Source organism: Falco rusticolus, chromosome 4 (genome assembly GCF_015220075.1).
Source record: "Falco rusticolus isolate bFalRus1 chromosome 4, bFalRus1.pri, whole genome shotgun sequence".
Lineage (NCBI taxonomy): Eukaryota > Metazoa > Chordata > Aves > Falconiformes > Falconidae > Falco > Falco rusticolus.
Genome location: NC_051190.1, coordinates 61,739,040 through 61,765,168, shown reverse-complemented (window position 1 = coordinate 61,765,168; position 26,129 = coordinate 61,739,040). Strand labels below are relative to the sequence as shown.

The following is a 26,129-nucleotide window of genomic DNA, read 5'->3' as shown; positions in this document are numbered from 1 at the left end:
TAAAAACAGCGAGTGATGCTTTACTGCATCACATGGTGTAAGCATGAACTCCAACACAGAGGAAAAGATGGACCCACCATTTAGTATACAACACAGTCCTCAGAGTGTAACTTTCCTATTTTTATAATTTACAACTATTAAAACCAAATTCACTCTATGAGAAGAAACTATAAGTAGATTTTCATGGACAATAAATATTTAAATAAATATTTTGGAGCAACTCCATTTCCTGTAACATGCTAAAACCCAACAGGACCAAAGTGATTCTGATGGCATTTACCCATCTAACCAACCCTGAACGGGAACATAATGAGCATCTGGCTTTGTTTACAAATTTTCCAAAAGCTCGAGGCAATGAGTACAGATAAGCCATAAATCGCCTACAGCTCTACTACAGGCACAGAATCTCTTTTTAAAAGCTTAACGATGCATTTTGATCACTAAATAACTTTCTTCCAGTGCCACCACTTTCTCAATGAAAAAAAAAATGACTGATTTATGACTGCTACCAAGGTCTATAATTTATTTTAGAGCTCTGTCCTCAAAATGAACTCTGTGGTATGCACGCAGATATTTGTAGCTAGCAGAATATTAACTTCAGTAACCCAAAATAATATAAAAAATGCAAAAACATTACACCATCTGTGCCATGTTAAAGATGGAAATTTAAGTATTAAAAGTGTTCCTCCTCTCAAATTCAGAAAAATTAAACCAGATTCAAGTAGCAGTTGCAGCAATGTAATTTTCAAGTCCATGGGATGTACAGGTACTTGTCAAGGAGGACTGTCATGTTTCAGATCCAGTATTTCTCTCACTCTACAGGTGTAATGAAATGAAGTGCAATGTTCTGTTATTAAGGAGAAGAAACAATTTAACAGCATTATACTTAACACTATGTAGCCCGTCTTTTTTAAAAAAGGAGGGAGAATAAAAGAGATTATGTGAAGTGATATGTGCACATCCAGGCACATGAGGCACCTCTGGCTGCTGGAGATAGCAGGGAAGGGCAGAACAGAGCAGTGCTCGCAGAGACATGGTGTGGTCACACATTGACCCCACGTTTCTGCTTCAGAAATCTCTTACCACTGGATTTTGAAGCAAGGACAACTGGATGGATCTCACAGAAAAGAAAGGCCAAGAATGCATTTTTGAGGAAAGGATAAGAGGGACTATGACAGACATACAGCTAAGAGTGGCAGCCAGTAGATAGCATCACCCAAGAATGATTCAGAGAAAGTCTCTGTTGGGATTAGTGGGAAAAAAGACACTGCATCCCTGTGAGCCCCTCTGCATTCGTTTCACAGACCATGAAGCCTTTACAAGTTAGAAAAAAAAAAAAAAAAAACCAAACCCAAAAAAAACCAACCTCCTGATTGCTGATTGTAAGACAAACATATGATTATTTGTAGAATTTAGTTAAGAAAAATAGACCTGTAAAACACAAAGGTTAGACACTAACATGAGAAAGGACAATCTTTACAGCACTGCTACCTCAGCATAAAATTCCTTTCCCAACACAGAACTGACTAAAAGGGAAATTATTCTTTTTATTATAGCTTTCTACACACTATCTGCTTTAAAATTGTTAGCTGATGTGACAGTCGACAGGCTGGACATGGAGCCTCTTATGCAGTATCACATCCACATGTGAGGATCAAGGAGGAAACAAACACTCATCCTTCTCGACCCTGATATCAGTGTGAAACAACAGACCAGTTTATTTTGTAATAAATGAAGCAGGTCCTGTTATCCCAACTACTTTAAAAATAACTGGTCTTTTTGGCAGCCTGGAAAATGGCTGCTCATGTGAGAGCCGCGCTCAGGGCGCCTGGCGGAGGGGGGAGGAGGTGGTTTTCTCTCACACCCCTGCGACGCCTGGGTGCCAGGGCCAGCACAGGGCAGGGCCCCTGGGAACCCATCTGCCACCTCAGCTTGGCCCCGCAGCGCAGCTGAGGAAAGGCGGACCTCTGGGTCTAAGGAATTCCCTCTTCTGTCTCAAGGGCGCGAGAAAAAGCCCACGTCTGAGACAAGGAGCGGGAGAGTGAAAGATCACTGTAGTTAGGAGTTCCTGAAGCCCTGTGGTTGCAGAGCTGCACCCAAGATGGCTGCCAGCGGACAGAAGAAGGCCTCTCCCTGCAAAGACCTTGTGGGCTCCCCCTTTCCTTTGGAGTGTGCTTTTGGAACAAACCTCCCCACCACCACTTTGCCCCATCTTTATGGCACTTTGTGGGCTTGGAGCACAGCAGCACTGCTATGCCCTGTGCCAGGCCTAACTCCAACCCACAGTACAGGCACATGCCTCCCAGGTGCCCTTCCGCTATTGCGAGGTCACTCTGGGGGACCAGGCTGGCCTGAGCCTCCTCCTCGTTTGTCTGGAAATAAAAACAGGGAGAATTCGCACACGTGGGACATGCCAATCATACATGTTCTGTTCTTTTTTTTTTTTTTGTCAGATAAAACAGTTTTATTAGGTGTTCTGCCTTCAAAGAATATACATTTTCATTGCTTGTTTACTATTTAAGGGCACTTTTGTTAAACTACAGAGTTGGCACTCCACTACTGAAACAGCAGTTCTTATATACCACACATCCAAAAATATAAAAATACTCCCCCCACTCCACCCAAAGCCTGGACCACTTTAGCATTATTTTCACCTTTTAATTGTGTACTGTAAATGAAATATAGAGCCTTTTCACATTAAAAAAAAAAGATTAAAAGGTTGTGGCATATTTCTTGCTGTTCATTGCAGTCACTCTTCCTCCATGATAAAACTAACCACAAACGTCTACTCCCTGCATTCCTGCAAAAATATAAGCATTTTTCTGTATTATTACGAAATCTTAAAGATAACTTGTATCAGACTGTTAATCGTTCATAAAATGCTTTGGAGTGCTACTTCCAAGCAACAGGAAATGTTCCCAGTGCTTCAACATGCACAACTTTTTAATGAAAGTAACAGTTCAAAATTTAATGGGAGACATATTTATCTGTATTTATCACTCCTGATTATTTGCTTATGTGTGGGTGCGTGCGCACACAAGAGAACAAGCATAAACATCCAGTGCGAGTCAGCATGTGTAAGAATCTATGGCTGAGAGGTTAAATACCAAAAGAGGCTGATTCATCCATGCAGCATTTTAAAGAAGTTTGAACTCCAGAGACTCTTTAAAACCACAACACTGAAATGTACATTTACATATAAGCACTTGAAGATGTTTTTCACTCCCCTCTTCCATTATAGCATTCATTTCAATATCCTGGAAAGAAAAACTGAAAACTGAAGTAAACATTAATTTCCTGCACATGATGTGCTGGCCATCATGCTTGTTTAACTATGGTATCCCCTGTCCATTCAAAATTATTTGCTTCATGCCATTTCTGTCACTGCTAGCAAGTTTATGGCAGGATACAGCTTCTTGGAGAAAGGCTGGCAAACAAAAGATGGCTAAAAATCTAAGAATTTATATCATCAGGATATGTCTTAGGTTTTGTAGACATCCACGGGACCTAGAGTTTACAAGGATTCTCCTAACAAAGGAAGTTTTGTGTGGCTGACATGCCAGCTCACACACTTCCATCACACGCTCACTCGTGCAGGGGCCAAAGCAAATAATTTACCTTCTCAATTTTCAACTCTAACTGTTCCTCAGTGCAATCTGAGTGAGGTTTTACAAGATTTCGTATTTTAAATCCCTCTCGACTGTCCTACGTACAACATTCTGAGAAGTATACCACTCTCTTGTACACAACTTTCCTTAAGAGCTAAATGTCACCCACATTTCTTACAACCAAGCTCAACAAACTGTGCTTTATCTTGTGAATACACACAGCATGGCTTATCTTCTCAAAGCCCACAGCAAAGTGTGCATTGCCATGCGGTGGCGACGTTACAGCAGTGGCAAACCAGACTCACTGTCAAAACAGCAAGGCTAGTAGTTGTTAGACATGGGCTTGGCCAAATCAAATGCTGTACAGCTGTCTGTTGCAACAGTAGTTGAAATGGAAGTGGAAATTTGCCCTGCAAGTCAAAATAAACAAAAATCACCTTGAAGCATGTCTAGGGATTTAGCCCAATGAACCTCCTGACCTCCTGCTTGCATCCAATCTAGCAGATACTGTCAGGTACCAAGTTTAGCTAGAAACTCTCCCTACAGACAGAAACAACTGAAAGGTAGTCAAATCTTGCCATACTTTAGCTGTTGAATACCATCGTCCAAGCAAAATATGATGCTTCTGAAAATTTAACTAATGAATTGGACTTTGCACTGCAGCAGACGGTATTACAGTTGGGTGCTGCTGCTCTGATGGGAGCTGCTAATTAAGAGCTGACAAGTAGTAGCTTGTTAAATCTTCTGTTTGTACTTTGCTGTAAGTGAAGTTACCTGTGGCGCTCGTCCCTTTCAGTGCAAAGTCAAACAGGTTAAACTTCATCCCTGCTATTAGCCACCATTTGGCTGAGATTTGGTATGCAGTTAATTGCAATAGAAAGACAGTTTAAGGAGTTGATCCTTGCCACTGCTCAGCAGCTACTTTCTGACTTTCAGCAGTATGGGGGCTTGCTGTTATTTCTTCCACACCACACAGTGAAGAGAATTCAGGCTCAACAGGAGGAAGAAGCCAGGCTCAGTCCTAGTTTTTGTGGCTTTCATGCTGTGGGACTGGCTGAGTTTGGGCAGCTAGGAAGCCTGGACACAGACTGAACTTCATATTTATATGCACATTATAATATGGGGTCTAGTACTTCTTAAAAGTGTAACTTTTTATAGTAAGCATAAAAACTGTATGTATCAGAAGTACAAGTAGTTCCAAATGTTTAATGCTTTGTTCTTGTATTAAATAGGAGTCTCCTATTAAAATCCAGATTACAGGTTTGCAAGTTAACGTAGAGTTTGGGTCCCTGGACTTTATACACAGTCTTTGTTGTACTCTGAAATTCTGCAAGTTTATAGTTTACAATTTAAACTGCTGTTAAAACATATCTTTCATCACCAGTTTAGTGGAAAGGTAAACTATTTCCTTCTAGGACAACTGAGAGCAGAAGTGGTAACTATCCTATTTTTACACATGGAAGGTGCACATTAACATGTTTTGACTGAGCAGCAGCGGAGGTCATGTGTGGGGAGAAAAACAAGAGAAAGTTTAACTTCAGATCTGCTTTCTAGATCTAGTGATCCAAAAGTGTGGGGAGTAGCTGCCAGGATGAGGACAAAGCTTTTGGCAAGAGTAATTCCACATTTTGCTCACCATTCACTTGTCTTCCTGAGTGTGCAATACTAAGAGCATAATTCAGGATTAGCTGGGCACCTGGTAGCAGGAGACCCTCTTTTGCAAGAGCATAGGTTATTAGAAATAAAGATTTTGCATACAAAGTCATTTTCAAATGTTTAAGAAAAAGCAAGTGGTTTTGGTATCATTAGATATTTATTCTGGACTTAATCCAAATCCATTAAAATCAACAAATGCCTTTCTGCTGACTTTCCAGGGTTTTGCAGTAAACTTTCAACTGCTGACTGCTCTTCCACATCCTCACAAGGAAAATCTTAGGGAGGTGTCCAATGATGTTCGTGAAGCTGAAAAATATAACGAAGGCTTGTGGATGAAAAAAGAAAAACTTCTTTGCTAATTAAACTAAACTCAGAAAATTAGACTATAAATTAATAAAAGTCACCAAATTCTTCAGTGTGCCTCTTTGTATGAAGAGATTAGTTCATGCTGTAATGCTGTCATTTTGGAAGTTATTAAGCTACAGGAGACTTCTGGATGTTGAATGTGTGTCATTCCTAATGAAAATCTTTTCATTTCACTGTTAGATTAAGGTGTACACAGTCTATTCAAAAGAGATGTTTATTAGCATAATTATCCTAAATATTTCACATGTGCAACTGACATAATCGTGCTGTTACTCACAACGCCACCTTTTGCATTTCCTGATTGCTAGGTTTACAACCTTCATGTCATACAACTTTTTGGTGAGGTTTTGCATAGCTCCATAAAGTGCAGTACAGACAGAAAACAGGACTATGTGAATACAAAACTGTAGTGTTCTGCTTCTTTCACTCTGCAATTTAATTTTTTTCCAACTTCAGTACACAGAATACAAGAAAGCTCTTGCTATTACCTTGTGCCATTCCAAGATGGCAGTGAGCCACTGTTGAAACCAGAGCCAAGGACAGTACAGAACTAAAGGCCCCAAGAATACTTTTACTACACATATGTGTAAGTTCTATTTTAATCCCTTATATTGCATTTACTTCATTTGTATTGTATTTCATTCAAAATGATTAAGTAAGTGTCCTTCACTGAGGCTAAGGCATATGATACTTGAATTTTAAGTGCAGACATTCTGAACCATCAGTACACAAATAGTAGAACAAACTCTTTTTCTTTTGGAACCAAACCTGGACTTTCTTGTTTAATTAACTCACCCTGCTAGAAAGAAGTTGACACAAATGTTGAGGCATCACCCCAAATGAGAATTTCTAAGGAAGCATAAGTCAGTGTAAATGGAATATAACAAAACCTAAGATGAAGCACCAACAACAGATGCTGAGAAAGACAGAATAATCGCCATACACCACAAACAAGGCCGTTCAAAGTGGTTTTGTTTGCTATCTGATACAGACATATGTACACGGCTACAATGTAATCCTATATTCTGCTGCCCCTTCAGCCAACCCCAGCCTGAAACTTCACAGACAATAGCAAGTGCCATCCTAAAAATTGGAAGGAAACTATCCTCTCTTCCCATCTGGCAGAAATCCCTGAATAGAACTGTATCTAGCAAAGTAAGTTTGGAGAAGAGAACACAGCTGCCAAAGAATGTAATATAGGTGAAAGGGCTGAAAGCAAAGAGCCAAATCTGTTATGTAGCAATGTAGCTACACCACCTTCTTTCAGTTGACTGTATTTTTTTGGTAATGGCCATCATGTTTTACTTCAGGTAATAGGCCTAGATAAGCTGAACCACGTAATGTATTTTCTGCTAAAGATTTGTCTCAATACAGTTTTTCATGTGTACAGGTTCCACGTTAATCTTTTAAAATAAGCAGTATGTTCCTTAATATTTCAGCCTTTAATAGCTATTAAATACATGGAGAATATATATATTTTTATAGCTAGTAACAAAATTAAGTTACATAGGAACATAAACACCCACACAAGTTTTTGTTTACAGACGAAAAAAATGGTTCAAAGCTGCACCGGGGAGGTTTAGGCTGGACATTAGGAAGCATTTCTTTACCGAGGGGGTGGTCAAACACTGGAACAGGCTTCCTAAAGGGGTGGTTGATGCCCTGAGCCTGTCAGTGTTTAAGAGATATTTGGACAATGCCCTTAAGAACACACATTAACTTTTGGTTAGGCCTGCATTGGTCAGGCAGTTGGACTAGATCATTGTTGTAGGTCCTTCCAACTAAAATATTGTATTCTATTACATTTCTAATTCTATTCTATTCTATAGCACCACTGAAAATGCATAAACCATTAATGTATTTAGCAGACTTCTAAATGAATGGAATTTCAATTAAAAAACAATTTAGTGTGGTTTGGCTAAGGCTTAGTTAATGAAATTAAGCTACACTGAAGAGGTTTCCACAATGGAGCTTGCACTAGTATGAACTGCTTTAACAAATACAGTTCTTGTAGAGTGATGCAAGTTTCTCATGAAGATAAGCTTTAGCTGCCATAGTAACAAAGCCCCTTATTTCCAGGATGATGATACACTAGTATTAAACAGCCTTTAAGTTCATCTCTAGAAGACTACTCATCTTTGTTCAAAAAATCTTCTATACAAAAGACAGTCCAACATAACTAATTTCAACATCACTAAATAATAGATGGCTCATATGAGGTGTAAAAGATCATCCTACACACTTCTTGTCCCCTGTCATCACTGAAAAATAGTAAGTTCTCACCAGATTTGTTTACTTGAGGAGTTAGCACAAATAATACTAGCACCCAAATTGCCATCAGCGATGCTCTGGCTCCCCTGTATGAATGCACAGATACACAGACACACAAGAAAGTTACACACACATGCTTTGATGTAAGAGGCTTGAACTAACACATTTTACCTTCTATTTGCCATACACCAAGAGCATGAAGAGGGTCAGTTACAGAAGATCAAGTGACACGTGGAGACAGGATCATGTTCTGAACCCATGCTGAACACTTATACAGGCTTTCTGTGGTTTAACTACATCCCACTACCAAATTCTGTATTTTCCAAAGCAGTCTAAACCTAAACCTCAGGAAGATGCTCGAGGAGAATTCATGGAAGGAGTTAATGCCTAATGAGCAGTCTGAGCTATTTCCCATGTAGACAAGCCCTTAGTAAATAGATGCTTCCTGTCCACTTGCTTGGCTGTAGGGAGCAGAGATGATTAATGCAGCTATGCATCCTGACAGGCTCCAATGCTCACTCAGTCGTAAAAGGGTAAAAATCATGGCCAAAAAAGGCTGACGGTAAGGGCTGGAAATTCGGTTTGTATGATAAATAGATGCCACTTCGATTCTGCAGCTCTCTCTAATAAAAGTGAGAGGTAGAAGACATCTTAGAAAACACTAAGAAATGTCAATGAGAAGAGTAGCTTTTTCTACAAAAGCAAGCTTTTGATCATCTTCCTTTCTGAAATTGAAGGAGCTTGGTTATTCTGTAAGCTCCAACTGAACTGATGCAACACATTTCCTCATCTGTAAGTAAGGTATAATAAATAAGGTATGATGACATAAATAAATGATTTTTCATGGTATATTAGCAGGGAATGTAATTCCGCATAAAGTCAGTTTCACACTAAACAATGAGAGAGAGAGAGATATTTTCCAGGTCAAAGAATTAGGAATGTATGGAAAAGCACTAAATCATGAAAAAATGTAAATTCACTGGAGATTATGTAAGCTATATGGTAAAATAAGTTGATGTTGACTTTTTGCAGTGTAACGTGAGATTCCAAGTTGCTGGTTCTTCTCTTTCTCTGAACTGCACACAATTGACAGTATCTTTAAAGTGCAAACTGTGATTCTGCTGTGAGCCACAGGACTTAAACCTTACATGTTGGTAAAAAATATTCCTCCACCAGGCTGCATTTTTATTGACAAAAGGCAGCTGAATCAATTTTTGTTGCTCCTTAACAAAAACAAAGGCTGCCTGAACTTGTTTCTTTCAAAGCCATTTGTCGGCCTCTCCCTCTCTATAATAAAAGTACAACTACACAACTTCGGAAACAGCTCAGATACTGAATTATTTGACAGTCAGTGTGTTATGCAGGCACGACCACTTTTCTCCAGAAGTCAGGCCATGATCAGTGTTAGCCCAGAGGAGACTTTCCCTTGTCAACAGTTATCTCGGGGAAAGCTGATACTATATACAGAAAGCAAGTGCGATTCTGAACCAACTAAAGTTTCCAAACTGAAGCTCCTTCAAGTCCAAAATGTCTGGGCTTACCCTTGGAAACCTCCTGAAGTATGCTCAGAATTTACAAGTTAAAATGCATTGATCTGTAATGCAGGTAAGACGAGCCAAAGATAAACACTGCCAAAGCTTACAGGCTTTTACAGCATTAAATCAAAAGAAACATTAAGGCAGGGAGAGGATCAAATTGTAAAATCTGAGCTTTAGATGCTGCTTCTGAAATTCAAGGCTAATATCAGAAATAATGGACCTGAAAGTTTCATGCAACATCCCCCAGCTGTTCATCTCAGAACTGAGACAGTTCATCAAAACAAGAGCAACAAAAAAAATACTATACTGTAGAACTGGAAGCCTTTCCCCAGGTCCTCACCTTGCTTGGTTTTCTGCTCTCTTTTTCTTAGAGAATGTATTTCCTAGGTTGGGCACACACATCTGGCTTAAAAGTACACTCTGAAGTGTATTTGGAGCATATGCTCTCTCTCTTCATCGGCAGTACCCAAACTCACCAATTATACACATTCCAATAAAGCTTTCCTCTCCTCCTGCCCCAAACCAAGTCTATCATCACTCCTTAGTGAAGCTTTAATCTCTATCCACTTCAAAAGTCAATTCTGATTATTTTTTTTTTTTGCATTGACATTTCACATTTTTTTTATGTGAAAAAGCAGGTAGTTTATTTTGTTTGCACTTTCTTACTTCAGAGTGCCCTCAGATCTCCCCCCAGAATGTTCATGCCTGGACAAGGACAAAGCTTGCCTACAGGACAATTTAGAGACATGTGAGAACAGCATTTTTCATGAAAACCAATGCACAGTGATAAACAACTGCATTCATAACTAAACAAATCCTTACGTGGAAAACAGCTGTGTATAATCATGATCCTTTTCTTTTTATCTTTGCTGCAAAAATTGATAAATGAAATGTGGAAAAATGATAAAAACTAAGTTTCAAAATGACAAACTTTATAAAGAGAAACTTTAAAAGCAAAAAAAAAAAATATTCAAAGAAATAAAGATCTTCCAAAGAAACTGGTCGGGTAATGACAATATGTTGCCATTACTTCAGATAACACCTGTTTTGCAGCAAACCCCGTAACAACTGACATCAAGAAAACTTTTGCCTTATCATTGCAGAGTAGCATTTCCTTCCTAGAAGTTGTTTAAAATAGATGGGAGCAAGAACAGGAGGAATATACCACTTATTTTTCTAACCAGCTTTTGGTGTGGCTAATGGTGTGGAGAAGGTTGGCAAATGAGCTTTTCTGACATAGAATTTTTCCCAATACCATGCATGCTACCTCAGACTGCAGTCTCAAATTTGTTGAGCTGTTTCTTTCCGGTATCTTGGTGGGAACTCTAGCGTGATCTCTTTTGATACACTTTCTACTACTTTCAGGTGCTTCCAACTCTTACTTCTCATCTCTTACCTGAAGCCAACTTACAACATGTCTTACTTTTTAACGTAGAGAATTCTTCTCAAGGCTTTTCCAGGACCAGTTGTGGGTCAACTGAATTACACACCTTTTTGATACCGAAATCCACCTGACATCAGGATGGTACTTGCATTTTATATCTGCTCTTCAACCAACAGTTTGCTGTTATATGCATGTCCATGGCATATGCTAGAACTACAGGTCAGAGAGACAAAAGGGCCCTCTGCTGCTCTGCGAGACTATGATACTTCTCACTTGCAAAATGATGTTCTGCTTCTCCTCTCGCAGGTGCATCTGAAACCTATTTCTTCAAGCACTGATGATGATGGTGATGACATGGAGAAGAATGCAAAGGCCCTTTAGGGAGGAAATTACTTCCTGAACACTCAAGAGCTCTTCCTGCTGTATCATTATCTAGGGCTGAGGTTTATTAAAGGCAACAGGACCATACTGTTCTCTTCTCAGACATTTCCTTCAGACACAGAAACACAGGATTAATAATTCTGTCAGCAGAAGTAGGACTTCGTTTTACAGATTATTTCAGTTTTCTACTGCCAATGTTTGGCGGGGTTTTTGTTTTACTCCTTCAACCTGAGTGCGGATGAATAAGCCAAAGCTCTGACACAGAGACTTAGCCCTACAGGGTGAAGGAAATTCACGAAAATGCAGGACATAAGTGAATAGTATGCCATCGCTGTGGCTACCAACAGAAGTTAAAGCCCAGGAAAATTAACTAATCCTACCATGAATCTAACATAAATTTCAGAAAATGTCATTCACAAAATATAGCCTCCTGTTGTGATTTCTGCGAAAAACTTTCTGCCTAACCCAAAGAAAATGAACTGCAAGAGTATCATAACATTATGGTGTTACAAGAAAGGGCATGTGACTTGAAGCTTGGATTTAAAATATAATATTCTGCAGGAAATAGACAAAATGAAATGCTAGAGTTCTGGCAGTCTTTCCAATCAGTATTTTATTTTGTCATGTGGCTGAAGGCAGAAGACCTGCAGTCGACTGTGCTGCTGAAGCACCTGCCTGCAACAACTCCAGTTGTGACGCCTGATGCTAAATGGGGCATTTTAACTCCAGGCTACTTCACCAAGCACTATAGAAAACATCTGAAACACAACCTGACACTTCATCATCCTCTTAAGCTGCTCCCTGTCCTACAGAACCAAACCCAAAGTGGGAACGGAGAGGTTAATTTGTTCATGACAGAGTTTTTGAAGCTGGATTACCAGACTGCTTGATTTCAGACAGCTGCTTCTTAGGAAAGTGGTTATTTTCTCACAGAGGTGTACTTTTATTCTCACATAGTCAAATCCATTAGTAAAGAAAACTATGTCTAAATTTGGGAAGACTTGATCATCATAGTAGTGACTTCCTTAAAGGCTTACACACAGAAGTTTTTGATACACTTACATGCTAAAATTAATTCTAAAACTGTTTAGAATGTGCTCAGCCTCTATTTCTATTTTACTTGTTCATGCCTGTTTCATAAAGGTTTAATTTCATTTTTCTTTTTGCTTTCTTGCATATGACATGACATAAAGCAAGACTGTAAGAGCTTCTTTCACTTTGAGGACCTAGGTTTCTTTGTTTCAGTGATGCTGAGGCCTCGGTGGGTGCCCACAGTTGAAGTGATCATCTCTTTGTTCTACCCTATACCATGAAATCCGAGATGTTTTTCACTGTTTTCACCTCCATTACCAGAAATAGAATGTGTCTGTCCAAGTGATGACATATGCTGAACAAAAAACGCCGGGAATCCCGAATTGGTCATTTTTAAAGTGATGAAAGACCACAGTATTGTTTTTAGCTTTCACATCTATTCTTCCAGTGTTGAGAGATTCTGACTTTTACCACCTTCTTTCTGTTGAAGATAGTCTGCTATTTTATTTTTAGATGTGAGATTTCCTACCAAACCCAATTTTAGGTTTACAGTCTCCGCTGAGCTCCAAAAACAGAAAAAAAAACCTCCTTTTGGGGAGTCTTCCAGGCAGTGTTTGTCTGCTGCTGCTGCCACCACAGTGGTCACCCATGGTTCAAAGCTCTAATTTAAAGTGACCACAAGAAATTTTACTCCTCAGTCTAGCAGCATGGCTGTTAAACCAGACACTGTCCTGCCTTGGTTAGGATTTGTGCTCCTTCCCCAGCCTTCAAGCACAACTGTTTCAGTGTGCTAAAGAAGACACTGACATTCATGTCAGTCTCTGGATTGCAGCTTCAAGGTTTATGACAGATGGGAAACCAACAGAGGAGTTAAAATCCTGTGAGTCCACACAAAGCTTATAGCCAGTAGCCATCTGGCTGGGGATCTACATAATACCATGAGAGAATGAAAAGGGGGAAAAAAAAAAAAAAGGCAGTTACATTTGCACTTCCATTTCTCTTCCTCTTCTTTGTGCTGCCTGGTTTGAATATACTTAATGATCACGTTACAAATAGTCTTTCAACTATTTCATACAGGTTAAACAACCGCAGTATTTTCTTCCTAGCAGTTTCACACAGGAAAATATATTCAATATTAGGCAAAAAAAGTCCAACACATGACAACGTATAACATTTGTTTACAGTAGGTAACTGCCAAACAGGCAGCATTTAACAAAAGCATAAGCACTTGAGAAGAGAACGGAGAATGGAAAGCACCAAGAAACCACATTCAGCAGCGCTGCCCATTGCTCTATAAAAACAATTCAAGGCAGAAGTTGTAACACAGGGCCCCTAAAGTATAATTACTTGGGAAAAAAAATGTGGCTGACAAAAGTTACCTAACCTGTTCGGAGAAGAAAGCAGCTATTTACCCCCAAAATGTGCTGGGAAGGCTGAAAATCTGGTTTTCAAAGGAAAAAGCACAAGCTTCATTAAAACCCCCTTTTGCAGAGCAATGTCTCCTGCTAGAGCAGGAAACAAGGAAACACGCAAACCTCCTTCACAGACAGAAACCATTTTTTACCTCAACCTGCTGCAACGTTTAGCTAGGCGTTTTCAACCTGTAACTGCGTGTTTGTTGGGGTTTTACTTTTCTCAAAAGAGTGGATTTCTGGTGTAAAGAAAGAGTAGACCCACTAGACCAAGAACTCTTTTCCCTATGTGCTGTGTTGCAAAAATGAGAGCATATTAAGCAACTCGAGAACAGGAAATAACGCTGACAAACAAACTGATATTCTTTCCATAGCATGGTTGCTCAGAGGAGGACATATGAAACTTCATCTCCCCAAATCAAGAAATGTTTATTCTACTTTTGGCAAGGCTGCTGCATGCTTGGTTACTCTCCTCCTAGTCCAACTGTTTTATGATCCTTTTAGTGAAGTAGTCACACTAGAGTAAAAATGAATATAGAGCTGAAAATCTTTTTAATAAAAGCTCTCTACTTCAAAAAATGTTGTTCTATTGGTACCAAGATGGTTTGTGGAAACACACCAGTTCTAAGTGATGTGTGTGGGAATGCATCTTAGATCCCTTCACCTCATCTGGAGTATCTGGCACCATAGGTGAACCCTGTAGAAGTTCCAGCCATATAGCCAGTGTCCTACAGTGAGTGTTATTTTGTTAATGTAACCTCCAACATCACAGAGAGATTGGAAAAAACGGATTAAATGCAGACATCTATTTCTGAGCTAATCACTCTACGCTCCCTTCACACTTGACATGATCTACTCAGTGCAACAATTCATCTTGTTGTGACGCAGACATCGCAAATAGGTCAGATGAATTAAGGCCTAAAATTAACCATTTCTCTCCACGGAAGATAAAGTGAGAACAGGATGACTGGTTCATGTGGCTGGACTTAAATCACACCCCCCTACTCAGGCCGTCTTTTTTAACTAACGCCTACACTTACCCAGTCTAAAGTCCTGCTTGAAAATGACTTTCTTAGATCTCAGCTGAGGGCTCTAGCCACCATATTATTGACTTTTTCTGCTACTTTGCCTTTTTTGGATGAAAAATGTCATCAATATGTTTTCAGTTTCCATATGGACCTCTTTGAATAACTGAAGATATCTTATTTATCCCATCTGTTTAAAGTAAAAAAAAATAAATGTAGTTGTGTTTTTCATTGAGAAAGGCTTAAATAACTGCATTTTTCCCTCAAAAATAAAAAATAATCAGATAAATTTCAATTATAACCCTAGTTACATCATTGCAATTCTAAAAATTGGCTGATTAATGGAACTGCCTTATATACATTCTAATTTTCAATGTGAATAATGTATATTTTCAATTATTTTTTTCTTGACAGATTGAGTTTTTAATTAAGGAAAAAATTGCAGTGTAAGACGTTTTTTCATTTTTCTTACAAGAAGTGTAATTTTTATAAATGTGGCTATCTAGCCAGACAAAATGAAATTGCAAAAGCGTAACCATAGAATTTTCTTGTGTTTCACAACAACACCTTGATCAAGTAGAAACTGAGCTAAGAAAATTAATATCCTTAGTAATTTCAGGAGGCTAACTTTCACTAACTTTGACTCCTAGGTCACAAGGCTGTTTATTTCAAATCAGTAGTACCTTCATTTAAGGTAAAGTACAAATTTCTCATCCCTTTTTATAACTTTGTGGCCTTTGTCCTCTATATGATATCCCTACCGGAACCATTATCTCACCCTCCTGATATTATCAGGATGCAGCTAAGCAAATGTATTTTGTTCGTCTGAGTTTGATTTCTATATGTGCTGCCTGCAACTACCTCCAAACAGCTGTAAAAAGAAGCTGCAAACATCTAAGTAGTGGAAATTCTCAATCCTGATGTCTCTGTCTACAACAATTTAAAATAAACACTTCCCTTTATTCACGAGGGTTCCTTCAATTGGACCTTGACTTTTATGAACTTCACACAAAGTTATAAAATAGAATGTAGAATAAGAAAAATGTTGGAACCACAGGTACAACTTCCCTTCCCGGAAAAGCTGTATGTGCAGCTACATCCCATGGGCCAGTAAGCAGCCCACCGAGGAGCCACCCTGCTCACAGGCGATACCCCAGTCCCTTCAAGGATTCCTCTCTACAGAGGGTGCTGGAAAAGCAGTTCAAAACATTTAGGATTCATCTGACACTAGAATTCAAACCATCAGCCTCGGAAGCCATCTTTATCTCTTTCTGTGATTTATTAAGGATTAATAGCATGTTCTTCTACCTGTTAAAATATGTTACTCTTCCCTAATTTGCTAAATAAACAGTACCAAAGTCACTTCCTATAGGTTTTATTTAGAAAGGGGGAACTCACAATTCAACTCTGTAAATACCCCTCATTTTGCATTTTAAATAAAATATTTTAACTTCAGCAGTTGTTATTTAGAACAGACTTCAGAAATTTTTTTAAAAAAAAGTAAAAATCAGATATAAAATACATTTCCATTTATTTTTATTTCAGAGGAAATCACCTATTCCCATATATTCAGTTTGTACCTTACTACTGCTTATGCATGCAGGGTTTTGTGGGTTTTTTTGCATGAACTGTAACACCTGATTTAAAAAAGAATTGAATTAAATCCCAAAGTAACATGTAAAACCCATTCAAGTTCACTTCTATTTGATGGTGGATCAGGCAATTTTGTGCTTTTGCAGCTAGCAGCACCACCACATCACCAGGTTCTTTTGTTTCAGACCATGCTAGTGTCATTCAACACAGCAGCACAAAAAAGCAGGGCAACATTCCGTGCAAGGTCTGATGCGATACGACAACATACAGAAGACTGTATCCTATCCCTAACGATTGCTAATAGCAACACTTCAAAAAAATTAGATGCTAGAAATAGTTACAATGAACCTTGCTAATTGCAGAAGGCTTTGCAGGTGACAGGGAGGAATGAGATGTTTCTAGATGCTCACATGTAATGCGCTTATGTCTTAAATCATAAGATTTGATTACCCCTCTCTAAGCATGCTTTGCTGTCACTGTTATTAGCTTTTATATCATCAAGCCCTGTTTGAAAATTGGACCACTATATTAAACTATATGACCTGCATGGTGAATTCTACAGGTTAAATCCTCGCTATCTGAAAACACTATTTATACCTTACAAAACTACAAGCTCCTCTTAAACATCTGATTTCTTGATCTTTTTTTATGAAGCTGGAAAAGCTGAGCAAAACAACACAACCTGATCATATTATTGTATATCTCAAACATATATAGTACATATACTATATATCTCAAAACTATTTTTTTTTCTATGTCATTTCCAATACAGAATACACCCCCAGCCTACTCCCTGCAATCTCACAGACAGGACCTGTTAGTCCTCTCTACAGTATTTAGTAGTCCAACACTCTACAGGACTTAGAAATATTTAAAATTTAAATTTCATAGGCTGAAACCACTGACTCTTTAGCTCTTCTTCAGGTTTTGGGCTCTCTCTTATGGTTTTCAACTGCAGCAAGATGACTTTCTGATACAACACTTTAATCCAAACCCCTCCGGTAGGACCACAGAGGAATGAAAAGGAGAGTTCCAGAGTTGTTTTCTTCCCCCTTCAGCGACTCTCCTTAAGAGTTACAGGTTTTTCTTTACTCTTTCAAGACATCTGTATTGGATTACCCACACAACAGTAATCCTAATGAAACCAAGATTTATTAAAACAAAGAGAAAATGGAATTTAAACAAAATAGTTTGCTTAACATAGCTGAATTTACAGTTCTCACAAGTTAAATTAGATAAGGCATAAACCAGATAAGCTTGACTTCAGATAAAAAAGAAAAAATGAATCCTGTAGTTTATCCTTTGAAATTAAATATCCTTTCTGACCACACCAGTCAGCTCGTCAATGCCACTTGCTGCCTGGAGACCAACAATTCCCTCTTTTGTCTCCCACAGATATGCTTAATAAACCCCGGTTCAAGTTTCCTAAACATCTTTCCAAAGACAAAAAAATGGCCTTTGGTAAACAGCTTCAGTCTCCATCTCTGAGGAAACAAAAAACCTTAATTATGATTTATGACTGCCTTTTCAAGGTTTATGATCCTGCTCAAATATAGCCTTTCACTAACCATCTCGGCTGGCTCTATCTAGGTTTTGGCCAGACCCATGGGCAAACCTCACCTAAAGCCGTTCCCTTCCTCTTCCACTTGTCACGAGCAATGAGTTATAGACAAGAGCTAAGGCTCGCACTTACGATCAGCTACGTCCCAAAACAAAGTCCAGTGGACGTTTGAAAAAAATCAGCTTTGGCTGATGTCTCAAATGACTGATTGCTCTTTGTTTCTGCCTTTATGGGTTTTAGGAAGCACATGTACATAGGTATGCTTGAATATGCCGTTTCATTTAGTGGGTGGTATTTTGCTGATATAAGAAGGGTATGACTGTTGGATAGCTATAATAAAAACTGGTCTGTAATAGAAACTTTTGCCACTTTGGAAGTAGAATGAAAATGGCAAGCTTGTGCCTTCTTATACACATGCAACTATGGATGCAAGCATGCCAGCAGAATTGGCTTAGATAAGCAGAACTTACTTCTGTTAAGGAAATAAAGACAAATTAAAACCAGTCCCACTGAACAGCCTCCATACTGGAACATGTACCAATACAGAGGTACCAGAAGAACAAGGAGAACAGCAGTGAACAGATCACACCTGTACACTGTGTTATTAAGTTAGTGTAACTCTTCTCAACCTAGAGCATGGTCTAAGCCATTCTCAACTCTTTCATTCTTCGGCCTCTCCAAAAAATTTGAAAAAAGGAAAAAACCCAACAACCCAGACAAGAAACCCTGAAGGCATGAAAGTAATGGAGATACTATTACAGAGCTACTTAACGATACCCACATAAACTTGTCTGATGCGATACAGTCCAGCACTAAACCAGGACTACTGTAGGCAGGCAACAAAAAGAAGTAATCATTACTCAAAAGCATATTCCTATAGAAGGTTAGCTTGTAACTCCCAGAGCTGGAACTATGTCACATATAATTTTTTGACATAACAGGATGCTTGGAAGAAACCCTCCAGGAGCAGGAATCAGGCTGTGGCTGCACTTAGGTTCCCTAAAGCCAAAAGCAAACGATCTGAGATCTATTCAATAAAACATTACATTCATTTATTTTTTTTAATTATGAAATCATACATGGGACAGCCTTTCCAAGCTCCAGATCAAGTTAATTTCATTCATTACAGAGGCACATAGAGTTACTCAAACATTCAATTAAAATTACCTTACAGAACTGCATTTAGATTGTATCATCACTCTGATGAAACCCAAAGCAAAACATAAAATAAAGGTCAAACTAGAAAACAGTATGGAGCAAGTTAATACCCATGAAAAATGAGCACAACAAACCCAAAACTATTCCCCAGTAAAAAATGGTAGCAGAGGATGTGAGAAGGGATGTTATTCCTCTCCTTTATTGCTGCTCATCTCACAGAAGAAAAGCCAGAGGAAAAGAATTTCAACATTTGTAATTGGAAAAGAAAAAGACAACTCTGCCTTACCATGTAACAAGGAATGAAAGAGTTAGAAAAGAAGATGCGTGACCAAAATAGATCCTCACTACTTGTACATCTCTCCCAAGCCCTAGGACACAAAACCCCTGCTACAGGTGATTTAATTTTTTTTTGTTTGTTCAACAGTTTCTTACAAGGAAATCATTTTGTAAATGACTTAAGGCAAGGATTCCTTCTTAAAAACAACCAGAAAAAAAATCTTAATGCTTTGGTAATCTCTCTCTTAATCCTCTCTATACTTGTCACTGGAAAAGACTTCAAAAACTGATTAATCTAAAGATAATTATACTCAACTGTTCTCCAAAAAGGAATAAAAATGGACTGGAACTCAGCTAATACACATCTTCCTTAAATAAATATATTATTTAGAAAACATTCTTTCAGAATGATTTCAGATGCATATATTATCAATAAAAATTAATGAATCTTACCTAAAAATCCCTCATAGATTCCTTTCAAAAGAAAGTTTTTCTTAATTTTATGGCGTTTCTGCACACATCTGAGGTAAGTCCAAGATTCTACCAATGCATTTAATTATTTCTAATGTAGAAATGTTTTGATAGCATGCCTGTATCTGTGAGGAGAAGGGAACGGCCATCCTTCTTTTTACAGGAAAAATATGTAATATATTAGCCATAAATTAGCATGATACTTGGAGTAGTAACCATGAAAAATCAACCTTGCAACAAAATTGGAATTATTCAGAAATATATTAATTTTAGATCCTGACCTTCTGGCTACCACTGCAGCAGAACACAATTAACACTCTCCTAAGGCTCCCACAATGTATATTCAAAGAGGTTTTTTATGACTAAGTGATACCTGAAACGATACAAGGGAACTCTCTGAAGTACTGCACACTAACAAAAAATTAAAAAACATATCTGCTGTGTTTGCACACAAGTATTCTGTATAAGCAATGCTAAGCTAAACATACCACCAGGACAGATTTTCTTTACAGGTGGTGAATTTGGACCAACATTATTGACCCTACATTAAAAAAAATATGACAGAATGGCAGAAGTCACTTAACAAGGGAATGCTTTATAATCAAGGTTTGTCTTCAGTGAGGACAAAGCGTATTTTGAAGACTCACTAAAATGACGGAAAGGTAGGTGGAGTTTTGATAGTTGCCCACTACTTGAGGTGGATCCTCGTACAGTGGGAGCTGGGGCTGCATTTCAGGGGTATGTAAGTATGTACCAATTCTGCTAAACAGGCTGAGATCATGTCTTTTTAAAAAAAACTCAAGTAATTTTAATTTTAGTAACTGAATTACCCTATTGCCAAATACCCAACGCAAAGCGATTAACAATTGTGAGTGTGCACCTGGGTTCTGTACAAGCATTATGGATCGCTGTAGGATAACCAACAGATGTACAACTCAAAACAAATATTTGTAAAGCCTCTGGGTTATTATTTGCAATCATTTACCTGAGTTAAAATTGGCTAATAAAGGTGTGATTCACCAAAGCACTCGACTACATGGTTTACCTGGGATTCGCAGAACCCTCAGCAGCACCCTTCATGGCAAGGAGGTGTTCCCCACCAACAGCGGAGCAGCTGATGGAGCCCAGGCTAAGGAGGGCTCAGCTGCTCTGCTGGAGTGCTGCCACTTGCATAAATAATTAAGTATTTATTCCAACATGGTTCAAACCTTCACATCCCAGATAGCTGCACACTCCCTAAGGTTAGAAATCTGGTGTCTGCATGCCTTGCTTATCCACTAAATGCAAAAGCTGAAGATCATACCAGACAAGAGAAACTAACTCTCCCATAAATTATAAAAACCTCCAGTGAAAATACATTCATCACTGTGATACTGTCCATTGGTTTCCACCTGGAATTTCATTTTTCCTCACTTCTAAGTAAGGAAAAATTAAAATTACTGTGGTTTTTACATTTTATTTTTATTGAGTAAAGAAAGTGAAACTCTTATAAAAACAAATATTAATAACAAACATACACATTTCAATTTTTGCAAAAGAATCCTGAAAAGGGAAATCATGAACTACATTTTCTTAATACATTATGCCTACTGTGACCTTCAGCTCTGAGGAAAAATGGCACAACTCATATTTTTAATTACTAACACAAAGCTCTGGATTAGTTAAAGAGCTTATCAACTCTTCAAGACTTTAGGTACTCACAACATTTTAAATGCAAAAGGTGACAATTCTCACGGTGGCACTGTTAAGAAAGCAGTGGAAATTGCATATGGTGGTTTTGAATTACACCAGGACAGAAGCTGGCATGTCCAAAGCAGTCTGAGAGGGAAGGAGGAGGTTTTGAGATGCCCACCACCACCACTCAAGAGCATAAAGGCAAACATGCAAGGACAGGCCTGGCGAAGAAGGGGCCTCACAAGGACAGGGCCAAAGAAGATGAAGAGCACTCCTTGGGCAGGTCCCCACAAGCAGGGGAGTGCCAAATGCTTTAACAGGAGACAACAGGGCACCACTGTCCTCAAAAAGCAGCATGATGATAGGGATGGTAAAAGGAGCTGCGCACAGGTAGAAACTGGCAGAATAAATATTCCGTGGGATGACTGAGGCTAATCCCAAAAGAAAATGTTATCCTCCACTGCTGCACCAGGCAGCCCATGGCCACAAGCCGGTTCCACTGCAAAATCCCACAGTTCAAACCATAAATGGATGTATTTGGCCAATACGTTCAGTACTGGACCTGCCATATGGTACAGAGCTAGCTCTAAGTTACTAAGCTTTACCCAAAACCCAGGAAAATATTTAATTTCCAAAGCTCATCGATAACCTTTCAAGAAAAGATACTGACTGGATAACTCATTTTCTATGGTGTAGTTCTAAGTGCCCTAAAGAAGTTGGGACTTCTTCTATTAATTCTTCTGAAGCACTTCAAAAACCTGCCCCCAATCTAAAGTGGGGGTGGTTGTGTCTTTGCGAGGTTACACAGCTTGCCCAGGATCTGTAAATAGCAAAGACAAACCCCCAAGCTACATCTCTCCTCCTGTTCTTCCCTTACTCCACTGTCATGAATCAGATACAATCCTGCCCCAAAGCTTTACTTCAGGAATTACAGAAATTATTGTAAAAGACTGCATATGGGAAACATACATAAATCAAAAGTTCTGGCATGACATCCAAATAATTTGGTTTTAAGAAAAATAGGGTTTCATTTAAATTCTCAGCTCCAGTTATATTCTCTCTCCTAAAAATCAAGAAACTAATTTCAAAATAACCATGATGAATAAACACTCTCTCCAGTAGAGCAGCGAATCAGGTAGATGGCTGTCTCAAAGATACCTGTTCAAAGTTTAACATCTCATCACTGTCTACAGCCCTCCAGTCTCAATCCTGACAACAGTCAATAGTTTTTATGAATAAGCATGTTCTGGAAGAGATGCTGGACTACGTGGCTGGATAAACAGGCAGATAACATGGTAGAGAAATACAAAAGAGAAATACAAAACATCCAACAGCTATTTACCACAGGTATCAGCCTAGGAGCTTGCAGTAATGTTTCTGCAGATAAGAAGAAAGATCAAAAACCAAAGTATGCAAGCAGTTTGGGTCTATTATTTTTTATAAGATTTTGTCTTTGTAAATATAAATCAAATACAAATGTACAGCACTGCCAAGGAATTAAATTATATTTGATATCTATACATTAATGTATTCCAGTAAAGCAGACTAAGAAACAAATCTAGTCATAATTCAGTCAAGAATCTGTATAGAACCATACTATTAAATTTCTATGGTATGTGAAGAACAAAACAAGTTTAAGCAATGCAGTTCTTCAAATCATATCAAAAGCAAAATGACTGCAAACTCCTAAAGCAATGTTCCTACTTTATCATTGTTACAGCTTAATAATATAGCTACATCACATAAATTGCATCTCCCTCACGTAGTATCTTTGAATCACTCAATCTGAAAAAAAAATCTCCAAATAAAATCCAAAGTGTATTACAAAGAGACTGCACTTTTATAGCAAAGGAGGTAGCAGACGGTGAAACAAGAAATAACATAATGGCATGAAGAATTATATGCATTTTGTATTGGACTTATCATTTATACGATAAACAGACAAGTGTACAAAAAAAATTGAGATACTTGATTTTTTCTCTTGAAGGGAAAAAATCTGTTGATATAGGGTAACTAGCTGGAAGACACATGGATTTTTTAGTAATCACAAAAGGGACCGAAGTAGACAGTAACAGCTAAAATGTATCTCATACTATGAAATGCCTTTTCAATTTTGGAATGTTAGAAGGTGCAGATCTGCTTTAATTGTAAATAGGGTAAAGATACTCAGAATCCTACACAACAGGCACATTATCACTACAAAAATTTGCCAACGAAATTCAGCTTTGTCCTTCCTGGATCTCATCCAGAAGGAGTAGTGGACTACATAATTTTTTTCACTTGTAATTAAAAAAAAAAGTCAGATTTCTCTTCTTCTCAATTAGGTATTTTTCTGCAAATCTTTCTTTTCAAAAAAAGAACAAGGGAAACATCAGGGGCAATTAATTTCCTTCAAGTAATCTACCACACTGATACAATTTTTGTACCCTTAATTCTATGACGACTCCAACATTCATGACCTGCTTGCTGCTGTTCTACTTCGCCACAGTGTCTGAGTACTTCTCTGTTGACTTCAGTTATTTTAGTGATTTTCCCACAACAAGAGACTCTTCAGTTGTCCAGCTGATTTGCTATAAATTTTCATGGATTATAGGCCACCTCCCTGACATCCTCCCTATTGCTTGTTATATCTTGTTTCCTGCAGTCGTGGGAAAGGGATACAGGACATTTCATCTGTCTCTGCCTGATTTTCTTGGTGGTCCTTACTTCCTTTTATTTCCCATTTTCCAGCATCTCAAAATGCCCAAAGAATTTCTAAAAAGCAGTACCAATGAATAAATTACAAATCACCCCAAAATCGCTTTGAAAGTTTAGTGCGTATAGGGAACATGAAAATGCTAAATATGAGGAATAAAAAATAAACTCACTTCTGTTTTTAATTGGCAACAGCTAGAAGAAAGCAAGCAAGAGAAGTACATATTGGAAAGCAAATTTGAATATTTTAAAATATTTTTTTTACTTTTTACTGGGAATGTTTTAGCTGCCATTTCAAGATGCTTCATGAGAAAATATGAAGAATAATTGTATGTCTCCATTTATTAATTTATAAAAATACTATTTTTAATAATTTAAAATCTTATACAAAGTTTTCTTCTCAGTCTTTTTCTTGTTGTTTTTCTTCAGAAAAGGAAAATCTTGCGTAAAATCTGTGCAACTTTTTTTTGAGAAAGAAAAAAGACTGCCTGGCCTGATAAGCACTCTAGAAGAATCCACTAAAAGTCTAAGAAATAGAAAAGCTGAGCTGCGGGAAGACTGCACTATTTTGGTAACAAGTCTCCTGTCTCATGTGCCACCCCTATCTGTTTTAAGCAGAAATGACAATGCACGGCCAGCTGCTGACAGCCAGCTTCAACGGTATAGCAAATAAATTTGTTTAAGAAGGTCTCTCCTGCAGGTATGTCCAAGGTAAATTCCTGGCAGTGTACAGACGTGCTGTGACACCAGGAGAAGTTTCTTAACCTCAGTTAAAAAAAGGTATCATAGCTGTATTCTTTAGCAGTTCATAAATTGCCTTCACCTTTGTAAAATGGAAAAAACCTCAACATGTATATTTTGATTATAGTACTCTCCAGGGATTCTTGAAAGATGGGTATTCAGATTCAATGAGAGAACACTGAAGAAGCCACTCCTGTTTAATTACACTCAAGAAAGAAATCCAAGAGGGTGTTTCCAAGTGTAGGGCTCATGTTCTGTAGCACAAGCACCCTCTGCGCTGAAGTCTGAAACCTGACAGTGTCTGTAAGAACAACAATATTCAGTTCTCTAAAAAACTATGAGGGGAGGTCCAGGTTTTGTCGCAGCGGATGCCTCAGTCAGTGATGACAACAGAACTACTGATGCCACGGCGAAAAGTAAAGACTGGGCTATGAGGAAATTTAAATTGAAATACATTCCAGTCTTCCCAGAGAGGAGACATTCCCTTTGAACAAAGCAATAGTAGTAGAATACTAGTAAGAGAATTGCTAGCAAGATTTGTTGTCTCTTGGTGTAGATTTTAAGGAAGATTATTTCATTGAGGAAGACAATACTATTTATCGTGACATTCTTTCACAACTTATTAGCAGTTCCTCAATTTCACAATCACACTAATTTAGTTATCAAGTACAACATTTGCTACCTTTAATGTAGTACTTTCTTTAAAACTAATTTGAAATCATAGTGGTTTTCATGATTTATATGGCTTAGGCACAGTTTCATTTCCTGCTAGTAAAGAGGTATCATCAACTTGAAATTCCAGCCATTTTTACAGAGCCATCAAACAATTTAGTGCATTAAATCTGCTTGCCTTTCAGTTTTGCACTTACCTTCATTTTTATCAAAACCACTTTCTCTCCGTCTGTTGCTCCCACAAAAATAATATGCACAATTTCTTACTTCTAATTTTTTATTCTTCTAGTGCTAGAAGTATTGGCATATTACCTCCATCTGCTTCTGGTCTTAGCAGACCTGTCCTCAGAGTAAAATGGAAGTATTTGCCTTAGCAACTGTTCCCCGCTAATTTATACTCCAAATGCCTAATATAGCAAAGTGCTGATACTGCTGTTTTACAGGGAGGAAATCATGCCATAGAGAAGTATATTCAAAATCTGTTACAAGCACGAAAGTGAGACAGCATGACTGGTAAATCATTTCAGAAACCTGATGAGTTATTCTCACCTGCTCCATACAGAGCTGCTGAAGCCAGTGGTGGCCAGTGCACAGCTCCTGAACCACTCCTGGCTCA

The 26,129-nt window shown here is 38.2% G+C and overlaps 1 protein-coding gene across 7 annotated transcripts in view; it reads right to left on the bottom strand.

The window, feature by feature from the left end:
- ZMYND11 (zinc finger MYND-type containing 11) overlaps positions 1 to 26,129 on the bottom strand; it is a 107,763-nt gene that overhangs the window by 62,640 nt on the left and 18,994 nt on the right. The gene's annotated exons all lie outside the window — the stretch shown is intronic.